This window comes from Borostomias antarcticus (genome assembly GCF_949987555.1).
Source record: "Borostomias antarcticus genome assembly, chromosome: 31".
Classification (NCBI taxonomy): Eukaryota; Metazoa; Chordata; class Actinopteri; order Stomiiformes; family Stomiidae; genus Borostomias; species Borostomias antarcticus.
This window is the reverse complement of record NC_140264.1, coordinates 388,243-402,954: the sequence shown is the minus strand read 5'-3', so window position 1 is coordinate 402,954 and position 14,712 is coordinate 388,243.

Below are 14,712 nucleotides of genomic sequence, written 5' to 3'. Positions count from 1 at the left end.
TTCCTTAGCGCTAGACAGAGAGACCATCTGTGGGGCCCAGACGAGCCACGCCCCCGAGTTCTATATCTCCTCCCCAAAATTCACAAAGCCCCCGATAAGTGGACCATCCCCCACGAGGTCCCATGCGGTAGGCCCATAGTGAGTGACTGTGGGAGTGAATCATACAATGTAGCGGAGTATTTAGACTTCTACCTCAACCCTCTGTCACAGAAGCATGCTAGCTATGTCAAGGACACGTACGCCTTCGCGGAGCTCCTGCGCGCCATTAGAGTTCCCCTCAGCTCCTTCCTGTTCTCGGTGGACATCACAGCCCTGTATACCAACATAGACACGGCGCTAGGCCTGCGAGCGGTCAGGGAAGCCTTCGATAGATACCCGGACCCCTTCCGTCCTGACGCGGCCCTTTTGGACTTGTTGGAGTTGAGCCTGACCAGGAACGACTTTGTTTTTAATGGTAAACACTACCATTATGGGCAAAAAATTCGCCTCTGCGCTGGCTAACATCTATATGAGCCAGTGGGAGGAGAGCACTTTTTAGAAGTGTAGCCGTTTGCCCCTACTCTATCTTAGATATCTAGACGATATATTTGGCTTGTGGACACACTCCGTTCAGGAGTTCGAGAGCTTCTTGTCTATACTAGACAATCACTACAAAGCCATTAAGATCACACACAATCTGCAGATGGACAAGATAGAGTTTAGATACGCAGGTCTTTTTTTACTGCCGCCCAGGGCGAGACTAAGGGACTAGGGACCCGAGTGTATTTTAAAGACACCGACCGCCACGCACTGTTACATAAGGCGAGCCATCACCCCAAGCACACTTATAAAGGCCTTATTAAGTCGCAACTGATCAGGTTCCACAGGATCTGCACAGACCCTAGCGACGTTCAGGTGGCGGCGGGGATTCTGTTCAGGGCTCTCCGTCCCAGGGGCTACTCGAAGCGCTTCCTGAGGGACATCCAGGCGGATGTGAAGCACACCTTCGAGAGCGAGGGCAGATATGTCACGGTCGTAGACGAGCGATGCATAGTTCCTCTGGTGTCTACGTTCAGCTGTTCCATGTCAAGATTTCATTCCATCTTGAAGTCTAACTTTCAGAGAGCGCAGGAACAGCTAGAGCCCCTCCAGAACTTCAGAGTGATCTCGGCCTATAGGAGAAACAAAAACCTAGAAGACATGCTGGTACATTCCAATCTCATCCGTCAGGAGAAACAGGCCCCCCCAATTGAACATTTCAGTATTACAAAGTACCTCAAAAACGTACTGGCCTGGGGGTACCAGTCTGGCAACATCTGTCTCCCTCCTCCAGTAACGCCGTCTATGTCATCCGCTGCGCCCACTGCCACAAGCTCTATTTAGGAGAGACCAAGAACAGATTAGCAGATCGCCTCAAGCAACACCTGCGCTGCATAGCTAAAGGGGACCGCTCCTCTGTCCTGTACTCGCACTTCTCTGACCACGGTGTACAAAACCTCATCATGGAGGGTGTCGAGTCCAACCAGGCCTGGACCACCACACAGAGACAGAGCAGGGAGCGATCGTGGATTAGGCTGCTCAAAACCATAGATCCCCAGGGCCTTAATGAAAAATTCTAAAAATGGATGTTTGGCGCCATCTAGTGACCGTTTTAAATCATCGCGCTTCTTTTAAATGGGCCTTTAACAGCCTGTTCTCACAATAAATTATCTTTGGTGGTCTTGAGAAGATGTAGCCTCTGTCTTCTATCTGATGTATTGTATTATGATTGTTGTATGTTTATGTATATGTTGTTTTATATTGCACTTAACCCCTCGACATTCCCCGCTGAGCCTTTGAAAGGAATTTGAGTGCTCTGAAGCATACCCATCCTATGGACTTGAAGTTACAGTTACAAGTTACAAAGGACATTGAGTTAGTGTGGAGTGTACCCCAACAAAAGCACTTAACCCTCCCTCCTCAAGCACTTACCTGCTACGCATGCTGTGTGGACCTTTAAAACTTTTGGACACTATTATTTTGGTTATACAGTATGACTGTAGCATTATTTTGATGTTTTTTGTGTGTGATGTATTTACTTACCTCATGTTCCTCCTCTTCTAGTCCAGGCAGCTCCTCCAGTGGGTCCTGTGGTATGCCTGTGGGATAAAGAAAAGCAAGATTACAATGTCGACCTTATGTTAAACCATACTATGGATAGCATAAGTGGGAATCACTTACCTTAGGGGTTTAGCCATCCAAAACCCTACCTGGGAATTGGCCCCCTCTGTGTAGTCCACCTGCCATGGGTTAATGTCGAGGCCCCTTCTTCATAGCACTTACATTTTACTGCTGCGCTTCTCCTGCCTTTTTTATATCTGGGGAGTTTAAGGGTTAGTATGCGTTATAAATTTGCCCAAGCCTATTTTGTTCCTTTAGAATAAATAACCCCCTACCACTAAATAACAACAAAAATTAAAACAAATTGTATTAAACATTACAACCATGTAGGCTGTTTATTGGAGAAATTCAAGGAGGCCTATGCCTAGGCTACTTACCGGTTTGGATTATGTTTTTATGTTTGTTCTTCACTTGCTCCCATGAACGTTTTCCATTGCCAGGGTTTGCACTGAAGGTATATATAAGAATAGTCCTAACGTCACATCTATGCAACTCATTCATGTTAAGACATGCAAACGTCACATCTAGGCCAGCATAGCGTTCATCACGGGGCATGTAGCAAGTTATATGGCTATTGACCAAACAGCTATATTAATTACATTTAATATTGATAAGCCTATTAACTTACGCATTCAAACAGTCAGCAATTTTTTGCCATCTTTCCTTCCTCGCTTTAGCTGCAACAACCGTGTTACTCTTGTCCAGAATAATAATATGTTTGTAGTCTTGATATTTCTGAATGATGAGCGTCTGCTCCTCTGTGTGAAGTGGGCGGGTCTAGATCGCTCCATGTTTGTGATTGGCCAGACCGGCAAACACCGCCTCTTCATATGTGCACGCGCTCATAGCTAGATTAGATCAGCTGGGTCGAGTTAACGAGTTGATGACCACCCTCGTGGTACCGTTTATCCGTGATTGCGGTTGTCTCGTTTACTCGAGGGAGAAGTTGAACTGGATGTGTTGAACCACGTTCGTAGTACCTCAGACCATGAGGTTCTCCTGATCCCGGTGAAGGAACTCACTGGAGCGCGCGGGAATAAACATCACTTGATAACCGTGTCCACGGGGGTCCCAGGTCCCGCCAGCGCGCACACACACGCACACACACACACACACACACACACACACACGCGCACGCACACACACACACGCAATACACACGCGCGCACGCTCAAGACAATGTAGGCTATGGTATGATTATGACGTAACCATCTGAGTTCAGTTCGATGGCTTTATTAAGATGAAAGTTGTTAAATATCATTCAGTGTGTGGTTTACAAGAGCGACATCATGGTAAGAACAATACCCCTCCCCTCACCCCCATAATTATCTGGATGTTGATTTAGGTTTTTATTATAATTGTCTATTCTATTTGCGTATAATTTGTCTACCCATAATGCGTTTCTAAAAGTAGCTCAGGTCTATATACGCTTAGGTGGCCTGAAGTTTGTCATTGTTGGCCTAGAGACCAGAAATCCAATATTTTCGAAGGTCTGGGTAGTCTGCGCAAAAATTGGGAATATGGCCCAGCTCCAAGGAGTATCCCACTTCATTAGGCCTGGAGGCTTGTAGCAGCAATAATGGAACAACTACCGTTAATGCAATAGCTAACTGCCAATAACGTAAGCCTAAAATTATTTCAATTCGTAGCCTATAGGCTTAATAAAAGTCGATGGGCATAATGTAATAACTGGACAATAATGTGATACACGTAGAGCGGAGGAGAGCGTGACCTGGGTTAGCGCCTCACACCACGTAGCCGTAGGCCCGAATATCAGGCTGCCACCATCACCACGAGAGCGCAGAGCGGCTTGTTCATAGATGACGGCGATGTGCGCGGTTGCAGGTCCGATGGTTCACCCGCGGTTCAGAAACCCCGTGGCCCCGTGACTCTGGTTCACCCGCGGTTCAGAAACCCCGTGGCCCCGTGACTCTGGTTCACCCGCGGTTCAGAAACCCCGTGGCCCCGTGACTCTGGCAGCCTACGGGCGGAGATCAAAGCATGTCGCCAAACTACCGGTTAAGAATGGTCTTTCCTGGAGAACATACCACACATGCTCGGGATATTATAGGCGAGAATTAAGCCTTCTCAAGACAAATCTATAATTAGCTGTATTTGCTATGTAGCGGATACTTATTAATCTAGCGGAATTATTTATTTAATAGCCTAATATCAATAGGTCTGATTAAATCTGCATAATTGATCACTCCACTCAGAATAGATCAGTGATGAATGTGACTTAGCTGGATGTGTTGAAAGCTTAATCAAGATGACTGTTCACTTCACAGGATGAACTAAACACAGAGGGAAAGAAGAGGTCTTACAGGAAAGCAGACAGAAGACCTGCTAAGGTGAGACCTGGAGCAGAGGAGCGAGTCAGGTCCTCTGGGATTCAACCCTATACTTAGGGCTGAGTAGGCTACCCTACCCTAACAAAGACACCCACCCACCTATCTATCTATCTATCTATCTATCTATCTATCTATCTATCTATCTATCTATCTATCTATCTATCTATCTATCTATCTATCTATCTATCTATCTATCTATCTAATCTGTGATTACATCCATGACCCATACATGGATGTATGTAAACAGGACCTGGTCATGGTGGCAAAGAAAACATCTTGTAAAGATTCAAGATCAAAGACAGTGCAGTTATATTTGTTACAAACAGTAAATAAAAACCAATCAGGGGTATAAAGCCAGAGTCAATCAGGAGCCGGTTGCACCAGTCGTTACTAAGTGGTACTAGGCCTAGTCATAGCCTAAGTGTTGACTAACTCGAGATTTGGTCACTACTCAATTTAAATGGGTTGCACCACTCACGACTAGTTCCTAGTAACAACTAAATATTGACCCACCCTGGGAGGTGGTGTAAGTGATGACTAGTGCGAGGAAGTAGCATCTTCAACTCTGCTATTAGGACGGAGGTGGGCTGAAACATTGTAGCTAAATCTGTCGGTGGAATTTTTTTTTTTTTTAGCAGATGTCTTAGTTATATCAAGATTAAGCTAACTATTGGCACCGGTGTGCTTATTGGTGTCATATTTAATAAGTTTGAGTAATGTCACGATCGAGCTAGCTAAGCACCTTTAGCTCAATGGTCTCAGTTGCTGGTTAGCGAGGGGAGTCCCAGCCCAGCTGATAACCCTCCGTTGCGGGTTGGGGGGAAGCAACGGTCGGCTGGGATCCTGCCTCTCATAGTTAACCAGCAACTGGTCAGTGGACGGTACCAGGCAGCCCACGGTATGTCTGAATCAAAGAAGGTTATCAAACTAGCTGGCTAGGATCATTTAAGCATAACAATCCAACGGCTCCAACTCCCCCAAAAGAACCCCTCCACTGCACAAGCACCAACCCCAATAATAATAATAATAATAATAATAATAATAATAATAATAAATATAGCTGCAAGCAGCAATGTGGGGGCCAAGCAGGACATGCGACCAGCGCATCAAAGACAACAAGCGAAACACGTCATAGGAGTCTATTCAAATCGCTACCGCAGTTTTGAAAATCGGGCGTACGGTTCAGAATATACGCACTTCCAACTTTGACAGGTTGGTGGCGCTAGAGACTTTGAGGTGTCGACATAGACTTGGTGACAGGGGTCTCGGGACCGTCCACGATGAGTGTGCCTAATGTGGTTATGATACATCAAAACCTTACTGAGATTTGACCACACTTCCTGTTTGGCGGCTTGGACACCAAATTCGATTGGCTGTAGCGAGCGAACACCTTCGACAATCGAAAATCCCTCTAGGAGTTTTGTGGACATTAGTCTAAAGAATGTGTACAGCCAGTTTCATGCAGATTGGTGAAAATCCTTAGGAGAAGATACATTTTAAGTGTTTTACACAAAATACAAAATGGCGGGAAATCCAATTGGTGGAAAATGACATCATAGGATGCGATGAACTCGGCATGAGCGAGGGATTCCAACGGTACCTCATTTTTCAAAATCGGTTACACAGGTCAAAAGTTGTGTGCATTAACGCACTTCCAACTTTGACATGGTGGTGGCGCTAGAGGGTTTGAGCTGTCGCAATGCCACTTGCTGCCAGAGGTCATGGGACTGTCCCCGATGAGTGTGCCAAATGTGGCTTTAATACATTAACAATTTTCGGAGATATGACCACACTTCCTGTTTGGCGGCTTGGACACCAAATTTGATTGGCTGTAGCGGGCGAACCCTTTCGAAAATTGAAAATCCCTGAACATCCTATGTGGACATTGGTCTAGAGAATGTGCCTACCGAGTTTCGTGCAGATTGGTCAAAATTCCTAGGAGGAGATACATTTGAAGTGTTTTTCAAAAAATTCAAGATGGCGGAAAATCTATATAACCGGAAGTTATGGGTCCTTGAGGCAAATTTGTTCATCATGAGGAGAGACATATGTGTGCAAAGTGTCATGTCTGTAGGTCAAACGGGGCCTGAGATATGCCTGTTCAAAGTTCGCAACTTCAGTCGGCTGCTATAGCGCCCCCTATTGGCTTATCGATCTGGGTCGTGCTCCATGGACTCAGCACATCATCCTCTACCATCATGCAAATTTTGGTAAAAAGTTACCACTCCGTTCTATAGGCTGCCATTGACTCCCATGGCGGAAAAAAGAATAATAATAATAATAATAATAATAATAATAATAATACCATCAATAACAATAGGGGCTTCGCACTTTGTGCTTGGCCCCTAATAAGCACAAGCTACCGAGTGCAACGTTAGCCTTGCTAACGGAGATAATGAATTTGGAGGAGAGTGTTGCAGCTGGTGCTAAACGAGGCAAAGGAAGAATATTTAGTGGACTATTATCACATCCATTTCACAGTTGGGATTATACAGAAAGGTGAGGATCGAGCCTGTGTTGGATGACCAACTCAAATGCCTGGCTAGCTCAATATTGTTGCAAGTTTAACATGAATCGCATATGCGAGCCGGAACCCGTCGCTTTCACTGGATGACTCGTGAAGCATGCTACATTTATCTCGCATACTAAACATGTTTTCGTGGAGTAGTACAGGTATGTACTAAATCGCATGTAGTAGGCGTGTTGCAGTATGTACTATATAGTATGTAATATGGACATTGGGACACGGCCCAAGCTCCTTGGTAAGGGCTGGGTAAGGGCGACCAACCTCCTTGTTTACATTTTTACTTGCTTACCGATTGGCTATTTGGATCCTGCCGTCACAGTCATACAACGTCATCTTGACTGCAGGTGCAGATCGAGGGTTCGCGGTACATCACAGCCAGATTGCGATTATGATGTCATAAATACAACATGTTCTATGTTCTTCTGGCCTGTAAATATTTTACTATCTTACTATTACTACTGTCATGCAGCATGTATCAGGCTAGGAGATCCAGGAAGTGTTTCCTCTAGTGGATTACATCAGGTCACATCACAAGTCCATTACCACCTTGGACAAAATCCAATTGCATCTTCTGTCAAAAGTGATTTTTAACTTTATTTATTCATTTTTGTTTTACAGTCAATTGAGATTCATCCAGAAGCTTGGGTGGTACTGTTCTCTGTTCTCAACCTGCCAGTCTCTCTTCTACTGTGGTGTCACTGCTTCTATTTCCCCATCAGAACCACCCTAGAGATACTGATCTGTTCTCTCTCACCCTCTCTCTCTCTCTCTCTCTCTCTCTCTGTCTCTTTCTCTCTCTGTCTCTATCTCTCTCTCTATCTCTCTCTACTTCTCCCTCTCTCTCTCTCTCACTCACTCTCTCACTCTCTCTCTCTTTCACTCTCTCACTCTCTCACTCTCTCACTCTCTCTCTCTCTCATTCTCTCTCTTTCACTCTCTCTCTCTCTTTATCTCTCTCTCTCTCTCTCTCTCTCTCTCTCTCTCTCACTCTCTCTCTCTCTCTTTCACTCTCTCTCACTCTCTCACTGTCTCTCTCTCCCCAGAGTGTAGCTGAGTTGCACGAGTGCTCAGCAGAGGGGATCATGGAGTGGGTTGTCATGGTGACCATGGCCCTCTACCAGATCCTCCGTCTCCACCCGGACCAAGTTGGCCGCCGGCCGGCCGCCGCCGTCGCACCGCGCCCGCCGCCGTCTCGGGACGGGCGCACGGGTCCGAGCGAGGAGGCGCGTTTCAGTCCAGCAGGCTCTCCCCAGGACCGCGCCTCTCTCCCGGGCTCGGACCCCCCACCCCGCTCCCCCAGCGCGGCTCTGAGGGTCACCTCCCAGAACTCGGAGGAGGCGGAGCTCACGGCCACGGCGTCCGTAGCTGTGAGAGAGATCCTGCGGAGGGTGAAGGGGAGGATGGAGAGAGAAGAGGAAGAGGAGGCGCCTGAGGAGGAGGAGGTGGCGCTCTTCCGCCCCGGCGCCTTCCTGGACGACCCCCGTCTTGTCGCGCTCGCCGAGGAGCTGCTCCGGAACGCCTGGCGGGACGCCCGGGAGAAGGCGCGGCGTATTGGTGGCGCCGTCACCTCCTCCTCCTCCTCCTCAGACGGCTCGGGGGCCAGTGGCGGCGTGCCGGAGGACGCCTGGATGATGGGCCACATCGGGTCGGCGGTCCGCGCCATGGAGGACGCGTCGGCCGCCCCGGGGACCCTGGCGGTGGGTCCGACCGGCCGGAACACCTCCTCCTCCGGCCCCAGCAGCAGCGCAACCCTGGAGGAGGAGGAGGACGAGGAGAGCCTCTCGGACGCCCTGGCCCGCCACGCCCTGTTCCAGAGCCCCGGCCTGTTCTCCGCGGAGGAGAAGCTGGAGCTGGTCAGGCTGGTGGGGGGCCTCCTCCGGGACACGACGGAGCCCGACGGAGACGACCTCGCCCTGCACAAAATGGTCGATGCCATCGCGAGAGAGCGCCCCGATCACGACGGCGACGACGACGACGGCGAAGAGTCCCCCGGCCTCCACTTCTTCTCCAAGGAGCTGATCCGCCGGGTCCACCGGCAGCTACTGGACCCCCCGCGCTCGGGGCGCCGGCCGCCGGACGCCCACCACTGCCGCTCCCAGCCCGCCCTGCGGAGCCCCGAGACCGAGCGGCGTCTGGAAGAACAGATCTTCACGCCGCTGCTCTACCGCTTCATCCAACGGGCCGTGGAGAAGCTGGTGGCGGACTTCCTGGGCGTGGCGGCCGCCACCGACACCCGTCCGCACGACGGCGGCCGGAGGGGCCGGGACTCCTCCTCCTTCTCCTCCTCCTACCAGACCCCCACCTCCCTCACCTCTTCCTGGAGCCTTCCAAACACCCCCTCGTTGGTAAGGAGACAACAAACACACACACACACACACAGACACAGACACACACACACGTGCACATACACACACACACACACACACACACACACATACACACACACACACATGCACATACACACAGACACACACACACACACACACACACACATGCCGTGTTTAGAATTGACCTGAGTAGTAGTAGGATTAATACATTAGATAGTAGATAGATAGCTCCAGATATAATATGAATGTATTGACATCCACATAATGAATACATACAGTAATAATGAGTTTTTATTAGACGTTAACTCTACAGTATTTATATGCTTGTCTTCTTTTCTCTGATTCCCAGATCAGTGGTCAGAAAGCTGAAGCTGTCCCCCAGGATGGACAGAAGACATCTAGAGAGGACAAGAAGAAAAAGACCGGCAAGAAACACAAAAAGAGCAGCGTTACTCCCCTGTCCTGCGATGGTAAGACCCCTTCATGTTTCAGTCCAGCAGGCTCTCCCCAGGACTCTCTCCCGGGCTCGGACCCCCCACCCCGCTCCCCCAGCGCGGCTCTGGAGGAGGAGGAGGAGCAGAAGAACCACGCCACACCCCTCCCCGCCTACGGACCCGACCTCGCCCTGCGGAGCCCCGAGACCGAGCGGCGTCTGGAAGGACAGATCTTCACGGCGCTGCTCTACCGCTTCATCCAACGGGCCGTGGGGAAGCTGGTGGCAGACTTCCTGGGCGTGGCCGCCGCCGCCAACACCCGTCCGCACGACGGCGGCCGGGACTCCTCCGGCGAGTCGTCGTGGGGCAGCAGGGACAGCAGCGGTGACCGGAGGGGCGAGCTGGACGCCACATGCGAGGTGCTGACTGCCCGGGCGCTGGCCAAACTCCAGGACACCTGCGATGACCCCAATGAAGCCAGAGTCATCGTCGACAAAGGTACAGACGTCTCTCTTATTGCATGATATTACACACAGTCGAATGTTATCATGTTATTACACACAGTCGAATGTTATCATGTTATTACACACGGCCTGATGTTATCATGTTATTACACATGGTCTGATGTTATCATGTTATTACACACAGTCTGATGTTATCATGTTATTACACACGGCCTGATGTTATCATGTTATTACACATGGCCTGATGTTATCATGTTATTACACACGGCCTGATGTTATCATGTTATTACACATGGTCTGATGTTATCATGTTATTACACATGGTCTGATGTTATCATGTTATTACACATGGTCTGATGTTATCATGACACGGCCTGATATCATGTTATTACACACGGCCTGATGTTATCATGTTATTACACATGGTCTGATGTTATCATGTTATTACACACGGTCTGATGTTATCATGTTATTACACATGGTCTGATGTTATCATGTTATTACACATGGTCTGATGTTATCATGTAATTACACATGGTCTAATGCAGGGTCCAACAGTACGTTTTTTCTTCACTTTCCTGGTCGGACAAGTGGATCAGAACGTTGCCCAAAGTCAAATTTTACTTGCCCCTATAAAAACGAACCAGTTTTATCCAGCCTGCTCTCAAACTGTGCATAGTTGGAGTTTAGCCCACATCCTCTAATGCACCCAAGTGACCCAATTAAACTCCTCTGTCCAAGAGAATTGAAACGCTCGCACTTGAGCTCATACATCTTGTCTTTACCCAGCACCATTTGAAAGACGTCTGACTGACAGCCATGTGTCACAGTACTAGCCTTGTGCCACCCTACTGGCCATGTGTCACCCTACTAGCCTTGTGTCACCCTACTAGCCATGTGTCACCCTACTAACCTTGTGTCACCCTATTAGCCTTGTGTCACCCTACTAGCCTTGTGTCACACTACTAGCCATGTGTCACAATTCTAGCCATGTGTCACCCTACTAGCCTTCTGTCACCCTACTAGCCATGTGTCATCCTACTAGCCATGTGTCACCCTACTAGCCATGTGTCACACTATTAGCCATGTGTCACCCTACTAGCCATGTGTCACCCTACTAGCATGTCACCCTACTAGCCATGTGTCACCCTACTAGCCTTGTGTCACCCTACTAGCCATGTGTCATCCTACTAGCCATGTGTCACACTTCTAGCCATGTGTCACCCTACTAGCCATGTGTCACTCTACTAGCCTACTGAGTTCTTCATTGGCCAACGGCGAGTGCCAGGGGAGGGGGCTATGCTATGTGCCAGAGAGAACATTCGCTATGATACGAAGATGATCGATGACGATAATAAAAATTTGGGGGGGGGGGGGGAAATTGGTTAAAAAAAAGTACATTTATTGTTACTACTCTCCCGAGGCAAGTGAGTTGCTTGATTTACTAGCCTGACGTGGCGTTTTACTTGCCCTGGGCAGTCGGGCAATCCTTATTGTTGGACCCTGTCTGATATGATCATGTAATTACACACAGTCTAATGTTATCATGATATTACACACAGTCTAATGTTATCATGATATTACACACAGTCTAATGTTATCATGATATTACACACAGTCTAATGTTATCATGATATTACACACGGTCTAATGTTATCATGATATTACACAGTCTAATATGATCATGTTATTTCACACAGTCTAATGTTATGTTATTACACACGGTCTAATGTTATCATGTTATTACACACAGTCTGTTATCATGTTATTACACACGGTCTAATGTTATCATGTTATTACACACAGTCTAATGTTATCATGATATTACACACAGTCTAATGTTATGTTATTATACACGGTCTAATGTTATCATGATATTACAGGCAGTCTAGTGTTTTCATGTTACTGTAGACCAGAGTCATTCTCACCTTAATAATAGTTTTACCTGAGCATGTTTTAAAACGTTATGATAGTTATGAGTGTTATTACTGTGTAACAGTAGCATATTTTTCAACACAGCTATGAGTGTTACTACTGGCAACATGGAGAAGAACAGGAGTAGCAGGAGGAGGAGCAGGAGGAGGAGGAGCTGTGAGCAGTCTGGAGAGATAGACTCCTCCTCCTTCTCCTCCTCCTACCAGACCCCCACCTCCCTCACCTCTTCCTGGAGCCTTCCAAACACCCCCTCGTTGGTAAGGAGACAACACACACACACACACACACACACACACACAGACACACACACACGTGCACATACACACACACACACATACACACACACACACACACACACATGCACATACACACAGACACACACACACACACACACACACACACACACATGCCGTGTTTAGAATTGACCTGAGTAGTAGTAGGATTAATACATTAGATAGTAGATAGATAGCTCCAGATATAATATGAATGTATTGACATCCACATAATGAATACATACAGTAATAATGAGTTTTTATTAGACGTTAACTCTATATTTATTATAGAGTTATTTATATGCTTGTCTTCTTTTCTCTGATTCCCAGATCAGTGGTCAGGAAGCTGAAGCTGTCCCCCAGGATGGACAGAAGACATCTAGAGAGGACAAGAAGAAAAAGACCAGCAAGAAAACCAAAAAGAGCAGCGTTTCTCCCCTGTCCTGCGATGGTAAGACCCCTACATGTCTGTTCTCCAAACTCCTCTTCCACTATAACTCTCACACACACACACACACATACACATGCGCACACACACACACACACACACACAGACACATGCGCACACACACACACAACACACACACACGCACACACAAAGCTCTGTTTTCATGAGACTTGCTGTGATGTCATATCCTGTTGTGCATGATGGTGTGTTTCCTGTCCTGGTCCAGAGCCTGCTGAGTCCTCCAGCAGCAGAGAGGAAGAGGAGGAGGAGGAGAAGAGGAGGTCCAGCAGAGGCTGGTTCCAAAGGGCCTCCTCCGCGCTCTCCAGGGCTTTCTGCTTCAGCTGTTGCAGGAAGAAGACTGGCCAGCAGAGGGCGACTCCTGCTCACTGACTGAACTACAACAACAACACAGCAGCTTCTCTGAGGGCTGGACCGCTGCATGACATCACCCTCAATATCACTACACATAAAACATTACCCTCAATATCACTACACATAAAACATCACCCTCAATATCACTACACATAAAACATCACCCTCAATATCACTACACATAAAACATCACCCTCAATATCACTAGACATAAAACATCATCCCTACGTTCTATTACGGTCCGTTCATCAGTTCACAGCTTCAATGAAAACTTCAATAAAATCTTTAGCATTTAAACAATATGCTGCAACTCTCTTCTATTCTTCAGATGTCAGAATGTGCAGGTGTGGTGTAGCGTGTGCTCATCTGGTCCTTCTGTTCAAGCCTCTACTGACCAGCGTTTAGTCAGACTCATATTTATTCACGTTGCGTCTTGCTGGTTTCTAATGCTACATTCAGAACACGGCGGTTTTTTAACGGCGTAAATGAACCAACGCACACCCCCCATCGGCCCACTCACGCACACACACGCGCACACACACACACACACACACACACACACACACACACCTGTGTGAGGATCCTGCGGACGTCGGCGTCGGTGTGGCTGGAGTTGAGCTGTCCCAGCAGCAGCTCTGCCGTCAGACACTGGGACACGTAGTTGGCCACCCTGCTGCCATCGTACCCGTTAAACACCCCATACAGGAAGCAGCCATCCTCGCCTCTGGTCGGACACGGACACACACACACACACACACACACACAGGATGTGTTAATACTTTCAACATCCGCCCAGTCCTAATTGCAGTGAACTGTCATCACTGTCACACTATACTGGCATTGCAACCCATGTTCTCTAATCTGCTGCACACTGTATTATATATCCACAGTACGTGTAGCCCCCACCGGGTGTGGCCGAGGGTCGTTTCTGGGTGAGCTAGCACCTGAATCGGAGGTGCCCGTCTTCATTGGGGTGGCTCTGGGTGTCCTTGCCGTCCGGGCCGTAAACACAGTTGGGCGCAGATCCGACACCGCACATCTGACACAGCGGCAGGTCGTCCGTCCAGCTCTGATGCTGGGCGACCCCGGAAGAGAGAGGTCAGCGGAGATAGCAACACGACTTTAATACTGACATAAGCCAGATGTAAAAACAAACCGTATATAGCTATACGTGATTGCCATTACACACAAAGGCGCATCTGATGTCCAGCCACTGCATTATAATTGACATCCAATTCGATCCTATTCGGGGTATTTAGGTAGCATTGCTACCGTAGCTAGCCATGAGAGTCTCAAATCAAATGTAACACAATGGACTGGATGAAACAAGATAGCACTATGGTGGCTTAAAAGTTTTGCTTCGACAAGAAATGCATGCCATGGTTTGCTATAGCAACAGCCTGACATATTTATATATTTAGCCAACTGCTAGCTAGTCGTCTA